Source organism: Amborella trichopoda, chromosome 1, assembly GCF_054954075.1.
Source record: "Amborella trichopoda isolate Santa Cruz 75 chromosome 1, AtrichopodaSantaCruz75HAP2 v2.0, whole genome shotgun sequence".
In the NCBI taxonomy this organism is placed as follows: Eukaryota; Viridiplantae; Streptophyta; class Magnoliopsida; order Amborellales; family Amborellaceae; genus Amborella; species Amborella trichopoda.
In genome coordinates this window covers 49,505,676-49,528,322 of record NC_142336.1, presented here as the reverse complement: position 1 = coordinate 49,528,322, position 22,647 = coordinate 49,505,676, and the positions used below count along the sequence as shown (strand labels likewise).

Sequence of the window (22,647 nt, the reverse complement as noted above, 5' to 3'; positions counted from 1 at the left end):
GAGAGACCTTGAGATAGGAAATGGGGTTTCTTCTGAATTTGGGGTTACTGAAATGGAGAGAACGCAGGAGATGGTTTGGGATATAAAGAGAAGAAGGTATTTAAAGTTGCTGAAGTGACTGCTGATCCGTCTCTCACTTCATCTTCTGCTTATGCTTTCTTCTTTTTGATTTTTGAATTTTGATTTTTCTCTTTTTTTTCCTCTTTTCATTGTACTTTGATGGGTCTTGTATAATTGGAGCGAGAGAGAGAGAGAGAGAAAGAGAGTATGTTAATTGGTGGGGAGAAGAGAGAGAGAGTGAATTGGTGGGGAAACTTTACATGTGGGAGGTGTAAATAAGTTGAGCGGGAGGAAAGGAGCTTTGGAGAAGGGTAATAAATGGGGTGAAAGGGAAGTTTAGAGAGAGAGAGAGAGAGAGAGGAGGGATGACATTTCACTCAATGGGTATGGAGGATATAAGACGAGGGACTGGGAATTCCAAGCTATGGAAATAGTAGAGAGGAAAGACGAGGAGACATCTTTCTCTTTCTCTCTCTAAAAAACACGCTTCCCTCCGGCAAACGCAAAAGACAAACAACCTAGAACTTTCCAAACCCTAAACTGGTGTAAACAATGACTTTCTCTCTCTACTTCTACCTTAACTAATCTAAACAATCTCTCTTTCTCGCTCTTCTCCCGTACCCAAACAGCCACACTTCATACGGATGCAACGGCCGCAACAACTTCAACCCCAAGAAGTGCATAAATCAATCCCTCCCCCCCTCTCTCTCTCTCTCTCTCTCTAGAAAATAGAAGCAATCCCCCTCTCTCTCTCAAACACAAATGTACAACCGGTCTCCCTCTCTCTCTCTCTAGAAAATAAGGCCCACCGCTCTCTCACCACCAAACGAGTGAGCTCACATGCCCAAGTTGGCGCGCTCTCTCTCAGCCTCAACGCAGGTGGTGATTTTTGGTAAGAACTTTGCCTTGGTTGGCCCTACCGGTCAATGCTGGTCCCAAGCCGAGGTAAAATAAAAAGGTTGTTAGGTAGGCATTCAACAAAAAAATTTTACAGTAATTTTTTATGGATCTTGAATTTATGTTATCAGCTCACACTAATGAGTTTTCCACAAGCGGACAAAAGTATAACATGACTCTAAAACTTTTGTTAATTTCCCATTAGAATGTGACTGTTAGCCATTAAAATCACCTAAAAGGATTTGGGTTGATTCCCCATTAGCTCAAAAGTCACTAGTAATAAGACCACTCTCTCTGATATTTACTTGTCATGGTAACAAGTCACATGAAGTTGACTCCCATGTGACTCTCTGCTCTCCCCTACTTCTATTTTTCCATATTTGTTGAGTGAGTTACCTTTTGTTACCCTTATTTATCAAGGTTCTCTGTTTGTTGAGTAAGTTGCCCTTTTGTTACCTTCATTTATAAAGGTGAGTCTGTATATTATGTTCCATTTTGCTACTTCTTCTAAAGCCGGTGACCTTCGTAGCGTTTACATTTAGACATTGTTTTCTTTTTGGCTCTCTCTCTCTAGCACTAGTTCGGGTATATGTACCTTCTTATTTATGACCAAATATTCAGAAAAATAGTAGTGATAATAATATAAACAACCGTATGGGAAAATCATACCCTTGAATATCTGTCTTTCCCCCTTATTTGGTATATTATTTGGGTGAGGTTTGTATACTGCTCAAGTAAGGTGCACCTCAAAACTATGTCGAAAATATAGTTTCGGTGCAGTAAAGCCTTGTGATGGTATGAAAGTTTATTGTTGCTTTTAATTATAAAATTTAAAGTTCTAAAAATGGTGACCATCAAGCAGGTCTATACACATTTTGAAAATCTTGAAAATGGACGGTCCAAATAATATGTTAGAATTAACAATTTTCAGAATTAGAAATCTTATTTTTTGTCCATGTATGTGAATCTCGAGTTTGAGATGATCGATTTAAAGGTTTTCAAGCATAGGAACAACGTTCTTTAGTGGGTTTTTGACGTTCGCCTTACTCGTACAGTATAAGGTTGATGCCTTATATAAACCTTTTCTGTTCATTATTTTGTATTTTCTGAAGGATAAGAGGTAGGCTCAAAAAAACATGGTTGAAATTATCGGATACTTCGAGTCTTGTTGAGGGTATGGTCCTTGATAGAGCAGAATGACCGACTGAGATTTGTAAAGCCGATCCCAAATAGTTAAAAAAAATCCCTCTTGATGACAGCGATGACGAGGATGATTTAGTTTTCTATTTCTAACACTTCCATTTTCTCTGTCATGCGTGGCCAAGTCTATGCAACTGGTATGTACATCTTCATCATGTACCCTTGGTATTGGCTAATTTTCTTAATCGATAAAAATTAACGTACAGGTAAGCTCCATATCGTACATTAGAAATAACATGCGAGGACCACAATGAAAGTACGCAAGCGTAGATTCATGCTATGATTCCATAATAGACACGTTAAAGAGCCCTTCTGTGAAGATTTTAGTCCAATAAAACACGTATATAATGAGGAACAATTAATAGATGTGGCCTCTCTCTCTAAAGTCTAAAGTAGCAACCAACAACCCACACAAGTGCAGTAGATAATCTATCTCTCTCTCTCTAAAAATAACTGGTAAGCCTTCTCTTTCACCATGCCCCAATTGTACGAGCCCATCACAGTGGAGGCACATGCACATGAGCAGTGACAATTTTTGTATTTTTATTTTTTATAACATGTTGGAGTAAAGTTAGCCACTCAACTTCACGAGTCCACATGGATCTTCCATATCGAACTCTATATAGGTAACAAAAGATATGCGGATTTATAAGTTAAAGTATGACTTTTGATAGAGTAAAATGATGGATCAGGACTCATGTTACGGACACTAAACAGTTAGAAAAATACTAGGATGATGATGAAACATAAGCTGCAAATTTGCTCGCATCTATACACATTCGAAAACAATCCAACACTTTTCCATAAGATAACAAATCTAACACTCAAACCAATGCATACTAAGAAGAAATACCAAATAATACCACCCCAAAAGGACCAATGAAAAATTCATTTCGTAACAGTGCGATCTAACCGAATGGTGATACATTAAACAAGAAAGAGATCGAGGAAGGACTTGGGGGCCATTAGTCTTGTATAGGACCTCACATATTTTTCATTTGCCCTTTGATGGGGGACCACTGAGAAATAGCTTGTGGAGGTTCAAGTCACTACTGAACAATTGTAGGGTAGGCCACAACATTAGAACCAACACATGATCAATTATTGATTCCAAAAGTACAATAGCCAATTTTCTTTTCTTACCATGATATACTTGGGGACCATATCTCACTTGTATGAGATATCACTTATGAGCACGTATATTATGACGTACTTTGGAGGATTTTGTTAATTTGAAATTTTAGTAACCACCTTAGAATCACCTAGTGATTATTTGCAAAAATTAAAATAAAATAAAAAACGAAATTTGAGTTTTCTAAAACTTAGATCTCACCCTGTAAAAATTGGATGATTTCTATTCAATCTTGAGATATTATTATTTTTAAATTGTTTCTAGGGTGCAATTAGAATTTTTTTTTATTGAGGTTAATTTATGTGTTAGAGATGTTATATCCCCAAATTTTGGGGATGAAAATAAATAAAAATTAAAAAAAATTGAGTTACCTACAACTTCGATCTCACCATCTAAAAAATGGACGATTTCTATTCAATCTTGCGACTTTTTTTTTTTTTTTTAAAAAAAAAATTACTCTTAGAGTGCAGTTAGTTTTTTTTTTTAATTTATTAAGGTTATAATTTATGTGTTAAAGAGGCTATATCCCCGAAAATTGGGATCCTAAAGGTGGACGTTTACCCGAGGGAGTAAATAGACAATATACTCCCAAGGAAGTAAAATATCTTTTAGCATCACTAATTAAATACTAAACGAGGATGGGGTTGGGGTCATGGTGGTATCACCACATGTGCCCAGCTAAAATTGAGGTTTTCATTCTCACCTAACGTCTTAAAAAATCACTAATGATTTTAAAATCGGGTAAGGGCTCGTCATCCCCCACTGAATTATCCAAAAAAAATTAAATACTAATCTAGGTTTCCATACTTATGTGCACGACCTGGGATCAACACATGTACATGTGTAAAGAGAGTGCTCTCATACCTATAATCATGCCCAAAACGTATGTATGCGTGAGTGACCTTCTGTCTTTGTCCATAGATTTTGTGTCCCTTCCATGTGAAATTGAATGAATCGCAAAATTTAGTTTTAGGAAAAGATTTCTAACTTAGTTACCATGTGATCCTTTATATTAAAGTTAAATGGAGCGTTAGTTAAAATTGTGCTTTAAAGGAACAAGGAATGATAAAGAACAACCCTAGAGCATCTCCATCATCAACTTCTCCTTTGTTGGTGGGTGGTGCCTAAAGTTTCCTTCTTTTTCTATTCTTTTTTGTTTTTTCTTTTTGGTGCATCCTCCCCCCGGTTTAGTTATCCATTTGACACTGGATATGCATCTCATGCATACACGCCAAATTTCGATGGCCTCGCCTAACTTTTCCCCCACGAGGCAAACACAAATTTTTAGTTTGGAAAATGGTTTGATACGGCTGCAGCCCTATCAAAATAAGTAAAGCCTCACTTCATAACTCATAGAAAACTGCAATTGAAGCATTAGAAAATCTTTACATCATCTCGGATTGAAAAAATAAATAGGATTTCAAGCTCTAAAAATAGGGCACTTATAACAAATTATCTAAACCGTTCATTTCGCCCTAAAAATAAGTGTTCATAGATCTGTATCATTTTTTGAGTTTTGAATTTCACTATCGGTATTGAAAATTGATTTCAGAGCCATCGTAGAGATTTTCGTTGCCAAAAGTACTTTTCGGATGAGGATTTCAGGTGACGCTTTATTTTGTTTATAAAGCCTAGGCCTTATAGAAACCTAATCTTTTTATTTTTATTGGTTTTTTTTAATACAATACATAAATAGAAAAAGTTTATATAAGCTTATCACCTTATATAAATTTTATCCTTCTATGAAACTTGAGTTTTGCTTTGGACAGGACCGGTCAAGACATGGGTTGGCAGTTTGACCAAGCGGCCTATTCTGGTCTTGATAACTATGTTCATGTCTAGTTGGGTTTCTGTGTCTCTAAAAGTTGGGTATCTATGTCTCTAAATACATATGTACATGTTATGTACAAATGTACAAGAAGGACCAGGTCCGAGTAATTCAGTCTAGTTTGTGTTTTGTTGGGTATCTATGTATCTTTGTACATATTTTTTATCAATACTCTCCAAATCTATACCCGGTCCGGGTAACCAAACGGGGTAGGGCAAGTATCCTCCAGGCCAAAAAGTCTTAAAAAATAAAAAAAATCTCAAAAAAATGAAAAATATATTTGAATTAAAATTAAACAAAAACACATCTAAAATGAGCTTAAAAAATACTGAAAAATAGATTTTGAAAAACCAAGGATATCTTAGAAATAATCCAAAAAAGAAGGGAATAAAATGAGTATTCATGGCCAAAATACTGTTTAATCTTTGACAAAATGATAGAAAACATAAAAGACATGTTACAAATGAATTTTTTTTATTTATATTTTTAATTTTTAACTTTTCTCTTTTCTTTTTATTTTAAGATCTCGAACTTGACCACCAAAGCTAGTTTTAACCAGACCTGCCCAGTTTGAATAACTTGGGTGAGTCCGGGTCAGTCAGCCCATGCTTTGGAACACTGGACTAAATCATACTAGCGACGAATCATGTGAATCTTGGTGTGCTTCACTGCTATTTCCCACATGAAATCTAGAAGCAATATTCAAGTATGCCTCAGATGACTTTTGTTGCTCTCTAGGATTAGGGGATGATGTAATAGGTGTTTAATTTTTTTGAGCTATTTTGATTTTCTAGTTTTTTTAGGGATATGTATGTCTTTTTTAGTTGTAGAGAATTGAGGGATAAAGTTGAAACTTTTTTTAAAAAAAATGAACATAAAAGGGTTGGGACTTAATTAGTGTTTCTTAGTGAACATGTAAGACTTTAAGGTTGTTTTGTTTATAAATATATAACTACTGGATCAGAAAAGATAGAGGAGAAGAGAAAAAAAAAATTTATTTTTGATCTTGTGAAGAGATTTGTTAAGGTGGACTCTCTCGCATATCTTAAAAAATGATATATTCTTTTATTCTTTATTTTTATAATTTTTTTTTTTAATTATTTATTTTATTCCCCACTTCCCTATCTCAGCTGATATCATTGCCTATTGAGATATATTTACCAAGATGCCATCACTTACATCTACTTATCTAGTTATAGAGTGTATATATCAAATAATCGACAATATAGTTCAAATAATAGAGAGACTCAAAAGAGACCTTACAAAACACCATAAAAAAAAAAAATATTGCAAGTGTTACAAGATTGCAACATGAGGAATATGAATATAAAGAGAATGGGATTGGGGTCGTGGTGGTAGTACCACTTGTGCTCCAGCTAAAGTCTAGGTTTCTATTCTCACCTAACACATTCTAAAAACTACTAATGATTTCAAAAACGGGTAGAGGCTCGTCATCCCTACTGAATTACCCAAAAAACAGAATATGAATATAAAGAGGTAGAAGATGAAAAATCAACCACCAATCCAAGCATTAATCTTACAGTACAACTTCTTTTGACATTAGATCTAGTTGTGAGGCACGAAGTATAAGTGACTTGACTTTTCTAGAGATCTGTGCCAAATTTAATGGTAATCCTTTGGGGTCCTACACACATAAGTGTGGGAGGGTCTCATAGGATCATTCCTCTTGGAACAAAGCCGAGAAGACTATGAAGGAAAATTTTCTAATTTTATAAGTTAAAGGTCGAGCTTCTCCCAAAACTCGAGAATGATGTGATAAGTTTTTGTTTTTTGTTTTACTATTATCTAGATTTCATGTTTGTGGCTATTTTGGGTTTCTAGTTTTTCATTTTGAGTTTCTACTTTCTTTTGGGTACTTGTACGTTTTTTAATTGTAGTAGAGAGTTGAGGAGTAAAATTAGAACTTTATTTTTTAAAGATAAAGTGTTGGACTTAATTACTGTTTCTCAAAAAACAAATTAGATTTTTGGGTTGTTTTTTGTTAGATTAGAAAAAATATCAGAGTACAGAAGAAGCATTTATTGTAGATCATGTGAAGAGATATTTTGGGATAGACTCACTATCAAAAGAATATATTCTCTCATCATTTATTTATCTTTTATTTTCTTAGTTATTTATTTTATTTCCCCACTTGATGCATGCATGAGGGGGAAAAGTTGATGGATTTGAAGACTTGTACTAGGTCCCTACACACTACGGTTCTCAAATGTTTATGGGTGAATTTGAATAGTGTTTTGCCTTGCAACAGCTCTCGTAGGGCCATTGTGGTTTACACTGAAAAATTGCAACGGCTATACAAGAGCCACAGAGGAATCCCGTGAATTTTTGGGTGGAAAATCGATCGTACCAGCTCTACTATGTTCGTTGCACTACCGCAGTGGATGTACTAGAGCAATTGCGGTCTTTCAATCTCCGCCGTTTGAGAAAATCGGACGGCATCGATCCTATGGGTGAAAGCACTTGTCATTTTTGTCCATAGGAATTGCGTAGTAGCTTCCAATTTATATAAGGTGCCACTCTTATACTATTGAAGTAAGGTGCACCGCAAAAACTCTTTGGTAAAAGGTGTTTCAATTTTAGAAACCCTTTGAATGATCATCTGGACCTCGAGATTTATAGATGTGAAAGAAAAAGGATTTAAAGTAATGAAAATAGTGCATATTGTGGCACATTATCTTGAATGTCTATTTTCAAAATTGTAAATTTTTTATATATTTGTTTGATCTATACTATTTTTGCAGCTTTAAGTTTCATAATTAATGGTGCCAATAGATTTTTATGCTGTCACAAGACTTTCTGGCACCAAAACTACATATTTTGGAATAGTTTAAGATGTGTTTTGCTTTGATTGTTTAAGGTTGATGCCTAATATAACTTCACCTTTTATCAACATTATCCCCATTATTCATGATCATAATTTTAACTCGGAAAAAAGTATGTATCTCCATATATAAGGGTGTGGTTTGTATAAGGTTGCAACACAATCAAAGTAAGGCATGTCCAAACTTTTTTATGAGATGTACTTTTGGTGTCAAAAAGTCATATGATATTGTGAGAATCTATTTTTATCTCTCATTATAAAAATTTTAGACTTCAAAAATGTTTTAAAACAAGTATATATATAAGCGCATATCTATACTATTTTTGCAGCTTTAAGTTTCATAATTAATGGTGCCAATAGATTTTCATGCTGTCACAAGACTTTCTGGCACCAAAACTACATATTTTGGAATAGTTTAAGATGTATTTTGCTTTGATTGTTTAAGGTTGATGCCTAATATAACTTCACCTTTTATCAACATTGTCCCCATCATTCATGATCATAATTTTAACTCGGAAAAAAGTATGTATCTCCATATATAAGGGTGCGGTTTGCATAAGGTTGCAACACAATCAAAGTAAGGTGCACCTCCAAACTTTGTTATGATATGTAATTTTGGTGTCAAAAAGTCTTAGGATGGTGTGAGAATCTATTTTTATCTCTGATTATAAAAATTTTAGACTTCAAAGATGGCTTAAAACAAGCATATTTATAAACACATGAAAATCTTGAAAATGGATGGTCCAGATAATTTGTTGTAAAAAGTACAATTTTTAAGACTTAAAGTCTCTTGTTTTCTCCATATCTATACATCCCATGTCAAGATGATCAATTAAATGCTTTTCCAATATCAAAACAACCTTTTGTAAAATATTTTAGAAGTGCACCTTAAATCTATATTTTACTGGGTCAACCTTATATGAACTTTTCCCCATATATAACTTCTATCTAATTTTATGGTCGAAAGTCATGTCACATCTTTTGCTTGTTTCCCAAATGCTAAGTTACCCAACTTATTCTCATAGATATGTGTGCGTGTACGTGCGTGTGCATGTGTGTATGTTCCTAGCATTATAGTACTTCTTATAGTCAGTCCATGGTTACAAAATGTTTTGGACCTCATACATGTACTTTCTTAATTCATATTTTCTAGAAAAGTTTCTTTTTGGTAAAACAAAAAGAATCAGATGTCTAACTATGCTATTCTTTAAGACTGAAAACCAAAATTAGTATGTTGATTTTTTGGGTAAAGAAGGAGAGGATTTTTGGGACATGCATTGACTTTGTTTTGTTGGTAAAAATGTTGCTCTCTCTATATTTAGTTGGTTTTGTCACTATCTTTTCTTCCCAATAAATCCTCTACTTATTCTGTAGGCATCTTGATTTTTAATAAATCTCTGAGGAAATGTTTTGTAATCTACTAATGGAAAAGGAAGGAGGATGAATGACAAGGGGTTTAGTACAAGATTTGTGACACTCTCCAACGGTGCTCAGACCAATTATCAATTAAAGAGCAATGTACTTGGGTCTTTGAACAGTATTTGATTCCTTCCCTTTTCGTCCTTGTGCATTTTTAGTGAATGACGGCAAAAGCTTCTCATTTGAGTTACATGACATACAGGTATACTGTAGAAATAGTCTCTTTAAAATTATTGAACCGGAAAAAAGTTTATATAAGGTTTTAACGTTGCACTATAGAAGTGAGGAGCACCTCAAAAATTTATAGAAATACGCTGTTATGACGTGGAAAAATGCTCGATTTGATCATCTCAACCTCGAAATGTAAGGATATTTTTTTAAAACAATAAATCTTAAAAATAGTGTATCTTGTAGCACATTATTTTGACAGTTCGTTTTCAAGACTTTCAAGTGTTTTTAGATCTACTCACTCCCCACCATTTTTTAAGCTTTAAATTTCACAAATTAGGGGTAAAAACATATTTTTGGAATATAATTTCATGCCATCGAAAGAATTAGGGGTAAAAAGAGAGTATACAATGATATGTTATTATACAATAGATTTTCATGCCATCCTAAGAATTTTTTACTCCAAAATTATATTTATGACAAAATTTGGAGGAGTACCTTAATTTGATTGTTTAAGGTTGCAACGTTATACAAACAACACCCTTTCTAAGGAAAATGTTTGTATAAGGTTGCAACCATAAAATGTAGAATTAAAGTGCACCTCAAAAATCCCTCATAAAAGGTTGTTTTAATTTTGGAGAACCCTCTAATTGATCATATCAACATTGAGAATATGAAAAGAAAAAAGGATTTTGAAACCCAAAAATAGTATCTTATAATACATTATCTGGACAATCCATTTTCAAGATTTTGATGTGTTTAGAGATCTACTCGATGTGAAATATTTTTGGAGTTTAAAATTTTATAATTAGATATCAAAATAAATTTTCATTTCATCTTAAAAAATTTTTACACCAAAACTATATTTATGACAAAAATTGGAGGCATACTTTAATTTGATTGTTTAAGGTTGCAACCTTATACAAACCACCCCCTATTTCTAAATACCAAAAAAAAAAAAAAGGAAAAGGGGATGAAGGCAACAGACATGCTAACATTCCCAATAGAGGGGATTGGCACCCTAACAATCAGTTTAGAATTTGTAACTAGTATTTGATAAGGGAAGCATTTTTTAGGCATCTATCATCCGAAAGGGACATGCTGGCTAGGTGTCACTTGAAAAAGTGTAGCTTCTTGAACAAATATTCAATGCCCACGACCTAACAAATGAGAATAGATAACTCTTGAGGGGCTAGCACCTAACATTCTGAGCTATCGTAATGGCTGGCCAATGGAATCGCCTTTCATCACATGCTCCAATCAAGTTTGAAAACCACCAGTTAGAACATATGACCGAAACCTGCTATCCAAGCCACACATATTTATGGACTTTGTCCCCCCTACTGTCCAAAAGGTGCTGCTTGAAGATTCAATTTATCGAAGAAAGAAGTTTGTATAAGGTGTCAACTTTATATGTTGGAGTAAAGCGTACCTCAAAAATCCTTTAGAAGATAGTGTTTTGATATTAGAAAACACTCTAATTGATCATCTCAATTTTGAGATGTACGGATATGGGAAAAAAGAAATTTAAGTCCTTTAAATTATACATCTTGTAACATTCAATATTTGGCTGAGTATTATGAAGGGGAAGCTGACTATGCAAAAAGGATCTTGGCCACGCTTCAAAAGGAAGGTGGCAAGAATTTCAAAGATCATTTGCATCCGAGATTGATGCGATGCCCATCGGCCGCAAGAGGAGCTACCAGATTTTTTTCTTCTTCTTCTTCTTCTTTTTTTTTTGAATAAATTGTAAGGGGTCTCATCTCTAAACTTGTTCGATAAATAAATCTAATCGTCTTTCATGCAAATGCATATCTCATGCATATGAAATGAAAATATACATTATCTACCAGGTTAATATGGAAGGTATATATTGTAATCGGCATATATGGGAAGGGTAGGTACAATTGTAGACACTCCATCTTAAAAACTGACAAATTCAATGGCTTTCTAAAACCATGGACATCCTTAGGACCACACTATTCCAATAAATCCCTAGTCGATAGACCACTATAGTCCAATTGCTTGCCCTGTAATACAGAACCTTGCAGAACACCCTGTTATAGTAAAAAAATATTAAAAATAGAAAAACATCTCGTTTTGACCCAAATTTTGGTGGACAACATCACAAGAGCCTGTAGATCCTCCTAGAACTGGAATCTAGCAGTTTTGGGTACATTTGTCCTGGGCGACACCACTGGTTCGCCTAGCCAAAACTGACCCAAATCTGGTGAATTTTGGTAGACAGAATCCCAACAGCCCCAAAATCACCCTAGACAGTAATCTACCAATTTTGAGAAGATTTGGTCTGGGCGGTGTCACCCAGCTTCGACTGCCCCAAATTGGCAGTTTCTGCATGCCAACCCCTCCCGAATCATTTTTGGCCAAGTTCATTGAACCTCGATCATTTTGGTCTGGGCGACACTACTTGCCCAAGCCTTGGACCACTAAACTGGCAATCCATGCTGGGAAATCTTCTGGATATGGTTTGTTACCCATTCCAGATGATTTTCAGCCTATAAAAAGGTCATTTGGGGATCATTTTAGGTTATACTCTTTAGACCTTATTAGCTTGTGTGCCTAGAGAAAACTTTGAGATTTTGAGACTTGAGAAAAACCTAGACCAAGGAAAACCTTAGCTTTTAGGCTACCTGCAGCCCTTAGATTAAGAAATCTATCCAATCAAGCCAAGGACTGATCAAAACCTGAAGAGAGATGAAGAGGACGCACGACATAAACTCAGTCGGTCCTGATACGGGCGATACCTCGAAGCCTTGGGAGTCCTGCCAACTGGCCCGGTCAGGTTTTTTTTTTTTTTTTCTTTTCTGCATTTCTTTTCTGTCTTTATTTAATTTTATTATAATTAAATATGTTTTATTGCATTTTATGTTGTATTTCGTATTTCGAATCAATCTTGCTCTGCCACTGATCAGAGAGCAAATCTGCTCACTTCTGGGTAGATCTGGCCTCATATTAGAATTTGATTGTCTCACTCTTTATCATTCACTTTTAAAATCAGTTTGTGGTTTGGATCTAGTTGAATCTCATCATGAGATTGTCCCGATCTGCATCGTAAACAACAATATCTTGTATTTTATGGTAAATCTGAGTATATGTTAGGTATCTATGATTTATTTCTATTATTGCCATCTATATTTGATTATTTAAGACAAGTTTGTATATTCATATTGATCAATGGACATTGAATTTCCTCAGAGAAACCTAAGACTCTTCACATAAGAGAAGATTTGAAGTTTTCATTTGTTGATCAAGCATGCTCTATTCGAGCCTTCTGTTTCTGAGGCTTACTGATCTACTATTGCTTGAGCCTGCCCTCTGTGCTTGTTGATCAAGCAATTTGAGCATGGAAACCACTGCTTCTGTTGGTAAGCTATGCACCTGAAGATCCAACAGCGCGTTTTCGCAACTAGTGTTCAAACTCCAGTTGCACTCTCTTGTAGCATCTTGAATTTGAGGGGGAGTGTGAAAGGAAAGTATATATTGTGTACCAAGTCAAAATGTGTATATTGTAATCGGTATATATGGGAAGGGTAGGTACAATATCTTGTATTTTATGATAAGTCTAATTATAATTTACGTGTCTGTGATTTATTTCTATTATTGTCATTTGCATTTGTCTATTTAAAACAGCTTTATATATTCGTATTGATCAATAGACAATAAGTCTATTCAAAAAAACGTGAGACTCTTTACGATGCATAAGCCAAGCACTCGTAGTGATTACCCTCATGGTCAAAAGCTATTTGCATGACAATCTTGATACGATAATATTTCAAACGATTGCTCGTTTGATTAAAAAGTTTACCCTTTCTCCTGAAACTTTCAAAGGCCATAAAGCCTTTATCTTTTCATAAAATCCCGCAAGTGTGAGAGGGCAAGCATGCAAGGCAATTTGGTCTTTTGACTTGCATGCAATCATGGGGAAGCATCTTCCTCCTCTCTTCTCTTTCATCTTCCTCCCTCTTACTTCTTCCTCCATCTTCCCGTGGCGAATTCTCTGCAACTGTTGGCTATCTTTGTCATTCCCGATTTTTTTTGGGATTCCTGTTCAAACATTCATGCGAGTTGCCTTCGGCAAAACCTTTGGCTTTACTGTTTAGCTACATTTTGGATTGAAGTTTTGGGCTAGTAATCCAGGGAACAAGACATACGTATCTTCTTCGAGAAGCCACCAAGAAACCTTAATTTAAATGTATAGGATTAAATTATTTATCTTGTAAATTTTTTAACTTTGTAAAGTTTATAACCTTAGGAAATAATAGGTTTCTTCTGACGAGTTGCATACACCCCTTCGAAATTCTAGCTAAGGGAATTCTTAAATTTTTGTTATTTTGAGTCCAAAAGAATGCACAAACCCTAGTAAACTATAGGTGACTTATATCCTATAGAATTATCCTCAAAATTATCTCAATGCCTATATATAGTCACCTTAGATACCCATGAGTCTTGTGAACCCAGAATGCTAATCCGAACATCGATCAGACATCCAGAAACTCGAAACCAAGACCCTAAAGTCCTAGCCTTGTAGATCTCTAAAAAATACCACAAATTTGATCATATTTATTTTAAAATTATAAAAGAGATCACAAGCTTTCCAACAGTTCAAGAATCGCCTGAATCGCACTTAGGGTTAGAAAGTTAAAGACCAAAGGAATTTGCTGGATAAAATAACAATTTAGTCCCCGACTAGCTAGACACGTGTCGACGTGTAACGCATCGCAAGGCCCAACGACTCAAAATATAGTGTTTTGATAATTAGGATAAATTCAAAAAATTTAGAAAAATCCAAAAAAATATAAAAAAATCTAGAAAAACCTGTAATTGAAGCAAAATACCCCATCCAAATCCCAAAAAAATACATAAGAAAAAATAAAAAAAGATCAAAAAATCCCTAGAAATTCCTTAGAAATCCTAAAATTAAGAAAATAGCCCAAAATTAGGAATAAAAAAAACCTAACAAATTCCTAAAACTTTTAAAAAATCCCAAAAATTCCCCCCCAAAAAACCTAGTGTAATAATCCTAAAATTTATATTTAAAAAAAAAAAAACTTTTAATAAGTGATGGTCCATATGAGCATGATGGTCCTTAGGGACCATCACTACTCTCAAAAGCTTTTATGTTCATTTAGTTTAAGCTTTGCTGCATTTCCACGTCCTTTAGTGGATGTGGTTTCATGTGTTAAAGGCGGACATTTATGCTACACCTCATACATAAGGTGGAGGCGTTTTAGAAGATTTAAATAGGGTGAAGGGTAAGGCGTCGCCTTACAGAACTCCACTCTCGCTCCCCCTCTTACAAACACAGTGAGTTCCTCTCTCTAGCCGAATTTTGATCGGAAGCTCCCTCTCAAATATTTTAGGTAAGTGACTTCATTATCTTGAAAAATAATCTGTTCTTTTTAAAATTGAAATGAAATAATTACTTCTGCTTATTATCATGAATTTTAGGCGCGATAAATTTTATGCGCAAACAATCTCATTATTTTGAAAAAAAAATAAAAAATAATAACAAAGTAAAATAAAATAAACTTTTAGTAAAATTGTGAAATTTTATTTGCTGTTAGGATTTTAAATATTGTAAATCATTAGAAGAAAAAAAAGTGTTCTCCCTTATATCCCTTATATACGTATGAGTTCTGAGGATAACAGGAAAGTATGCTTTGATATTTCTCTTGGAGTAGACCTTCTCCTATCATCCCTTTTTAAGAGTCTAGTAATGAGGTCTTCCTTCGCTTATATAATTTTTACTTCTGCCATGTAGTTGGCAATTGCAAGGGGCTTGACCATTGGACAAGGATTAGTTCCTCGAAAGAAAATAAAAAGGCGAGAGCAGTAACCATACAAAGTAAAGCTTAGGGACTCTAAACCTTGAATCTCTTAGACCATTTTGAAGGTCCAGACCTATATATGGTTCCGATGAATCAAATCTGATGAGCAACTGTAAGTGACCTCATTGTCTCGAAAAATAATCTTTTTAATAGAATTGTGATATTTTATCTATGTTAGAAATTTTAAATGCTGTAATTCTTAGAAATAAATTTATTTTTCTTGTCTATTGTTAGAGAATTTTAGATACTGTAAAATTATTAGAAATAAATGTGATATTTCTGCTTTCAGTAAAATTGTGAGACTTCTTTCTACTGTTTTTTAATATTTAGATATTGTAAAATTCATGTGCAAATGACTCCCTTATTATTTGAAAGCCGATACTTTTGCATTTGCTTATAGCATTGTCAGTGAAATGTTTATTTGCGAATTGACATCCCATAAATTGTGATAATTCCGTATTTTTGGATTTCTATAAGAGTTTTTCTATACATACTAGATTAGCAATTATGCTAGAATGTCTTTACGAACTGCTACCTTTTTGAATTTGAGCCCAAAATATTTGACTGGGTATTTTTAAAATGTTATTGAAAGTGACTGTTATTAATGGTTTCAGTGAAATTCATATTAATAATGTTGAGTACATGATATTGCTGCTTTCGAATGTTTAAAGAGATTTAGAAATATTTTAAGTATGCAAGTGGACTCATCGGTTCGCCGGTGAGGTATAAGTGGACCTATCCGGTACGCCGCTAGGGATTAAGTGGACTTATCTGGTACGCTGGTGACGTATAAGTGGACCTGCATGGATTAAGTAGACCTATCTGGGACGTCGATAGGGATTAAGTGGACCCATCAGGATGCTGATGGGGTATATAGGTGAACTACTTAGGACGTCAGTAAGGTATTTTACGAAATCTTTTGAATTATGCACTACCGTTAAAATCTTATACGCATTTCAATTATTCGAATTATACTTAATTATGTATTTTTGAAAGTGAAACTGTTGATGCATTTCTGTTAATAGATCTCCTTTTTGAAAATATTGATATCTTTCAGCCATGATTATTTTTAGGTTTATGATGATCACTTACTAAGTAGCCAAACTCATCAAACTATGGTAAACATTTTTTTCAGGATAACTGCGGTTTCATTTTGAGTGCTCGTCAGGATCAACTTTGGAATATATTGTAGTTGTGCTTAAACTTTCTTTTGTTACTTTGTACGAATTCGCCATTGTAAAATTGTCCTGTCAAGAGATGTATATATGTTTAGACCTTTATGTTAATATTAGTTATGAACAGAGTTTATATAATAATCCTAAAATTTCAAAAAAAAATAAAAAATAAATATAAAAGGGGTTTTGATTTTGATTCAATGCATGGTAGATATCTAAAATTGTTTTGTTTTGACTGTCACATCTCAGGAATATCTGTATTGTAAATTCTTGGGGTGTGACACCTAGAAAATCACAGAATTCATATTCTAACTTAGGAGATCCCAAAACCAATAATTCCCCATTCTAGAAAATCCCAAAATCCAAACTCTAACTTAGGAGATCCCAAAACCTTAAAAAACTAAAATTCCTCGAATCCCAAGAAAATTTTAGCTAGACCCTACTTAAAATTCCTTAATCTTTTCTATGCTCTAGGAACTCTAGATCTAGGTCCAAGAACCTTAGATCTACCAATTCTAGCAAGCATAAGACATCCAAAAAGTAGATGGTGGCGCAAATTAGAAGAGCGACCTGATCCAAGTTCGAAACTCCGGTTTTCGGGTCCCTAGAGGTAAGTATTTCTTTCTCTGCTTAATTTAATTTATTTTCTTCATGTAATTCTCTATTTTATTTTATTTTTTCAAAAAATAATTTATTATTATATTTAATTAAATTTAGAAGCATTTCTAAATCAAAATACAGATTTGCAGCTAGCATTGCCAATGGACTCAAGAAAGAATCGGATCTGAATAGATCCGTGCCATTCTTGAGCCCCCCCACCTTCTCTAATTTTTCATAAAATTAACTCAATCTTGCAAAGATTTGAGTTAAACTTATCCCACAGATCGGCGTGGATCAAAGCGTAAACACGAGTCTTGTCCTTTTTAAATTTGTTCTATTTTTTAAAAAAAGTAAACTTTTCAATTAAATACGACTACAAGTTCATAATGAAATGATAATTTACAAATTTTAATACTATAAGATGAAAGATAAGATTCTAAAAACTTAAATTTGAGATTATAACGAAATATTTTCCCTTTAGTCCTTTATAATACAATGAGTAAACCATGACAAATAGTCTCTGAGGTGGTGAAATGGTCCAACTTACCAGCGCGGTGTTTACTTTGATAATATCATTTCATTCAAGTCTGTCTTCAACCTTTGATTTACAAATGTCGAAAATGCCCCTGTTATGGGTGTAGAATCCTTAACAATTAGAAATATCGTAGTAGTTTGAATCTCGACCCAAATGGGGCAAATTTACCAAAATAATATAAAATAAGAGATTTTAATGAAAAAACTTGGATTTAACCTAGTGAGAGTTATCCCATCATTTGGCTCAGGCCGGCATGTGCTGGGTTCTAAACCCAAAATTAGAAACTTCAATGGAAAAACATCTTTTGGATTTCAAATATTGAACAAATAGGAGTATTTGTATTATTTAGATTGGGGCACTTCGGTGGGGCGAAACCAGTAAATAATGCTCGTTTAGGACTCCAAACCCAGAACAAACGAATCTATAGGGAAACTAATCAAGTTATTCGACCCGACCAGGTCTAGGTTTGAACTCTCAAAGTGGACCAAACAGGTTGGGTTAGTGCCCAATAGACTTAGATCTTACTAGATCCAGGTCTAGGTCTACGTCCAGTTCTAGCCTTAATTTATCCTGTTTATATTCAACCTGACATTTGTGTATGTGTAAACATGCGCATGAGAGCGTGTGCATGCACACACAGGGGGCCGATGTACATGGACCTTATCAAGATGAGTCTAAGTTTGTTCCAGAACCTGTAGGGTCGTATCCTATTAGAGATCAGATCGATTTAGACCTCACCCATTTGTAGCATTTGGGCATGTTTTAGCAATATAGATATAAAGATACTTGAGTGAAATAATCATTTTTAAAAAGCAGTTATTTTATCGATAAATCAATTGATTTGACTACTTTTATACGTGGTTTGACCTTTTAATTAGGGAAAGCTTTCTATACTTCCCCTACTGTAAGTTATATACTTCCCCTTCCCCCTCACCGGTCATCCAATTTAGATCAAAGTGAGTCATTGACCGTTTGATCTAGATTTGAACCCTCAGAATTTTTTATTTTATTTTTTTAAAATCATATGAATATGAAATTCTGTACAGTCATCATCTCAATGGGGCGCACCTAAAAAAATATATGAAAAAATATTCTTGATAACATAAAAAGAACCACAATACCCCTAAAATTTTAGGGGTGTTTTGATCATTTTACTTTATCAGGAATATTTCTTTTATAGTTTTTACAGGTGTGATATTAAAGAGGAGTGTAAAACCAAAATTTCATGAAAAAATGTTTGCTAGAAAAATAGTTAAAAATAAAACAGTATAGGAGTTAGTGTTCGAAAAATCGATCAAGCCAAGGGCAAGATCTGAGTAACCGGTAAACTAACCGGTTCAACTGGCCGACTACTCAGGAAAAAGTAAAAACAAATGCAAAAACAAATTCAAAAAATATATAAAAGTACATTTAAAGCATGATTAAATAAAGCACATCCAAATAAAGTTGAAAAGCAATGAAAAAAAATAGATTTTAAAAAATCGATTTGTTCCCAAGGGTATTTTTAAAATTTTCTCAAAAAGACGGGAAAATATAAAAATAAGTATTTATAGCCAAAACACTTTCCAGTCTTTGCTAAAATGATAAAAAAAATTCAAAAACACATTACAAACAAATCCCTTATGTTTTAATATTTTATATATATTCATTTTGAATTTTTTTAAAATACCTGATCAGACCACCCAAACCGACCAAAAATGGATCAGCTAGTGCCCGGTTCTAGTTTGACCCGCCAGTTCCAAGTTGGACCGGCCGAATTTGCGAATACTGGTAGAGGTGTGACATTGTAGTTGGGCCCAACTCAGCCATTCATTAGATTGAATGGCTGGATAAGGAACGTATAGAAGTTTTGTCCTGTAAGGAAAAGTATAGAAACCTTGTCCTTTTAATTACGCCATCCCTTTTTTTTGAAAAGTACCTAATAGATATCCTGGTTTTAATTTGAAAAGTACCTAATAGATATCCTGGTTTTAATTGAGCATTCGTGCATACAAACTAAAGTATTGAAAATCTCATAAAATTATTTTTCCAAAAACTTTGGAGTGATTTACGTTTCGACGCTCTTTGGCAGGGCTATTACCAAATGATGCTCTTTGTGCTCAAAATTATGAGGACCACCCTTAGCGCGGCTTTTTTTTTTTTTTCTTTAAGTTTTCTTCCTTTCCGGTAATGACAACACCGGACAGAAAGGCCTAGTCTTTCCGTAAAACATTGCCTCTGGTGTTCGAATTATCAAATAACTAGCTTATATTGTCTAGTGTTCGTATTACTTAATAACACTCTGGAATGCCTTAAAACCCTGCTCGACCGTTCTTCCCATCATTTTTGCTCTTCTCTCTCTCGCTCTCTCTGCCCTCACTCTCCCTGCCCAGAGCTCCCTCTCTCCGCAAAGTAACCGTCTGATGCTCCATAACCACAGAATTTGGCGGCGCTAATCACGTAGGTTTAATGGCATTGTATTAATTAAAAGAAAATTAGATTAATGGCGGCTTAGGGTTTTGGGGCTCAAAAAACCCCAATGTGTCAATGGCGCATTAGGGTTTTTGGTGTCATTTTTTTTTGGTGAACTTATCAATGTTCTCTTCTTCTTTATTTCCTCTAAATTTGTTTTTCGTTTGTATTCTTGAATTTTTATTGCAAGCCTGATGATTATGAATTAAGAAGAATATCTGGTAAATCGAATGTGTTGTATGTAAGACCATAACCGGCACATAACTGATCAACAATTTGGCTTCCATAATTTTGAGTTAAGTGCATGATTTGATGATGTATGCAATTTGAGATTGGCCCATTTATGTCTTTCATGGTATGTAATTTGTATATTTGAAGTCTTTTGGACTTATTTATATGTCATTGGATTATATTATAATTTAATTTGTCTAGAATTAACATGTTTCTCATTTGTAGCTGCTTGTGATTGGAAGCTCACTGAAATAGTTTTGAGATTATTTGTTTAGGCTATTTGCAATTTGCTTTTAGAGAGATTAACTTTTGTTAATTCTCATTTGAGTGTCAGATTCATGAAATTGCACTCCTTATAGCTTAATATCTTTCCTATGTTATTTTATATATCATTCAGTGTAAATTCAATTCTCGATTTTTTTTGGTGACATTTATTCCTTTACTGATTCATCAAATTGTGGTTGTTTATAAGAAGCAGTTCCCTGACTGATATCTGGTCAATATCTTGTATAGTTCGTTTGGTAATTGATGTACTTAGGTGAATCTTGTATTTTCAAGAAGATTTAAGTCCATAGATTTTGCGATTATTTGGAAATGTCGTCATGGCATGTTGGTTCTATGTATATGACAATCTTGGAATAGTCTGAAATAAATTTTTGGAATGTATTTGCTTCAAAGCTTAAAAGAAATTCCACGATTTCCAATGCTTATATTTGACTTCGTTTTTGGTTTAGCCATTTTATTTGATTGGATGAACTAACTATTCCCCCACTAAATTTTCTCTTTAGGAACATGCATCATCACAATGTGTACAGCAGTAACCCCAGGTTTTTGTGGCTTATGCCCGCCTGCACTACTTCTTCAGTCTGCCCGGGTGTCGTTTGGTCTTTGGGGGATATATAGTTCTATTCAATGCTCCAGTCAAAGGCATCGAGTCTGGTATAGGATGGAATTCACTTGCATATGTGGCCTTGTAAATTTGAATGGCGAAATACGACTCGCAAAAGACTATTATTTGGAGGTGACAGTGGTCTATAACAACAATTGAATTGGAACATGGCAACCTGTTGTTCCACCACACCCTATAAGTGTAGCTAGGGGCATCTAGATCTACAGCATGCATCATCTCCTCATGGATCTCATATTTTCTATCTGCGACGTATATAACAGTATGCAGGAACCTTAACTTCTCAATCTATTCAGCTATGACTTCTTGTGCTTTAGGCGCTAGCACGGCAGTCCACATTTCAACTTCATGCCGATGGATAGCAAATCTCTCCACCAACTTTATTTTGATGCTTTCATAATGAGCGGCTTGTCATGATCCTCTAAAATACAAATGTTGAACTACTCAGATATATTGGATGTAAGATGATCGTAATTCTTTTTGCCTTGGAAATAAGCATTTGCCCAATATTCCTTTTCTTGACCTAGTACCCATCGGTAAGCCCCTTCATCTATTTCTTTAATTTTCAACGTCTCTTCTTCGAATCCCTCAGTATTTAGTATGTGCACAGAGTTCCAAAGCTGCATTATGAATACTATGTTTTTCTATTTTCTCTTGAAGTTATCTACAAGATGGCACATGTAATGCACTGGCTAGGATCTCGGGTTTACACGCTGAATTGCAGTTTGCAAACCCTTTTGACGGTCTGATGCAATTAGTGTTCGCAAAATCGAACCGAAATGGTTAACCTGACATAGGCCTGGAAGCGGTTTAACCTGCCTAACCGGTAAACCGGTCGATTCAACTGCTCTAACCGGACAAGTCTCGGGCGATCAAAAAAGTGTTGAAAAAAATATATATATATTCAAAAAAATCTCCTAAAATATGAAAATCATATAAAGAATGATTAAAACAAAAAACATTCGAATGAAGTTGAAGATTAATGAAAAAAAATGAAGTTTAGCCCATTTTATATTTTCCAATTTCTATTTTTAAAATTTTTTTTAAAAGATGGGAAAATATAAAAGTGAGTATTAATGACCAAAACAATTTTTAATCTTTACCATAATGTAAAGAATATTTAAAAATACATTACAAATCAAATTCTTTATTTTTGAGAATTTATATAAAAAAAATTTTAATTTTTTTTTTAAATACCAGTTGATCACCCTAACTGCCCAAAACCGGAACCAGAGTGGTCGGTTCCGATCTAACCGGGCGGTTAGATCAAGCGATTTTGTGAACAATGGATGCAATTGTCAAATAAGGAACCTTGTCGCCCAACTGATGGAACACATTATTCAAGGTCTCTAT

At 34.3% G+C, this 22,647-nt stretch overlaps 1 protein-coding gene and 2 long non-coding RNA genes across 14 annotated transcripts in view; 2 read left to right on the top strand and 1 right to left on the bottom strand.

Moving 5' to 3' along the window:
• The window catches only part of AG (floral homeotic protein AGAMOUS), a 68,727-nt gene extending 68,156 nt beyond the window's left edge, over positions 1 to 571 (bottom strand). For 7 of the 12 annotated variants that reach the window (XR_016053065.1, XR_016052814.1, XR_016053212.1 and 4 more), the window contains exon 1: positions 8 to 564. The gene's annotated coding sequence lies outside the window, so the exon portion shown is untranslated. Of the gene's footprint in view, positions 1 to 7 lie in introns of all 12 variants that reach the window. The other 5 variants (XM_088861867.1, XM_088858571.1, XM_088859864.1 and 2 more) reach the window with 3 other exon arrangements.
• An 11,531-nt stretch (positions 572 to 12,102) lies between these two features.
• Positions 12,103 to 13,158, top strand: LOC148783900 (uncharacterized). The gene is made up of 2 exons (XR_016058183.1): positions 12,103 to 12,344; positions 12,763 to 13,158. It is a non-coding gene; the product is annotated as an uncharacterized LOC148783900 (long non-coding RNA).
• Positions 13,159 to 19,696: 6,538 nt separating this feature from the next.
• Positions 19,697 to 21,811, top strand: LOC148783899 (uncharacterized). Its single transcript, XR_016058178.1, has 2 exons — positions 19,697 to 20,144; positions 21,176 to 21,811. It is a non-coding gene; the product is annotated as an uncharacterized LOC148783899 (long non-coding RNA).
• Positions 21,812 to 22,647: the final 836 nt, after the last annotated feature.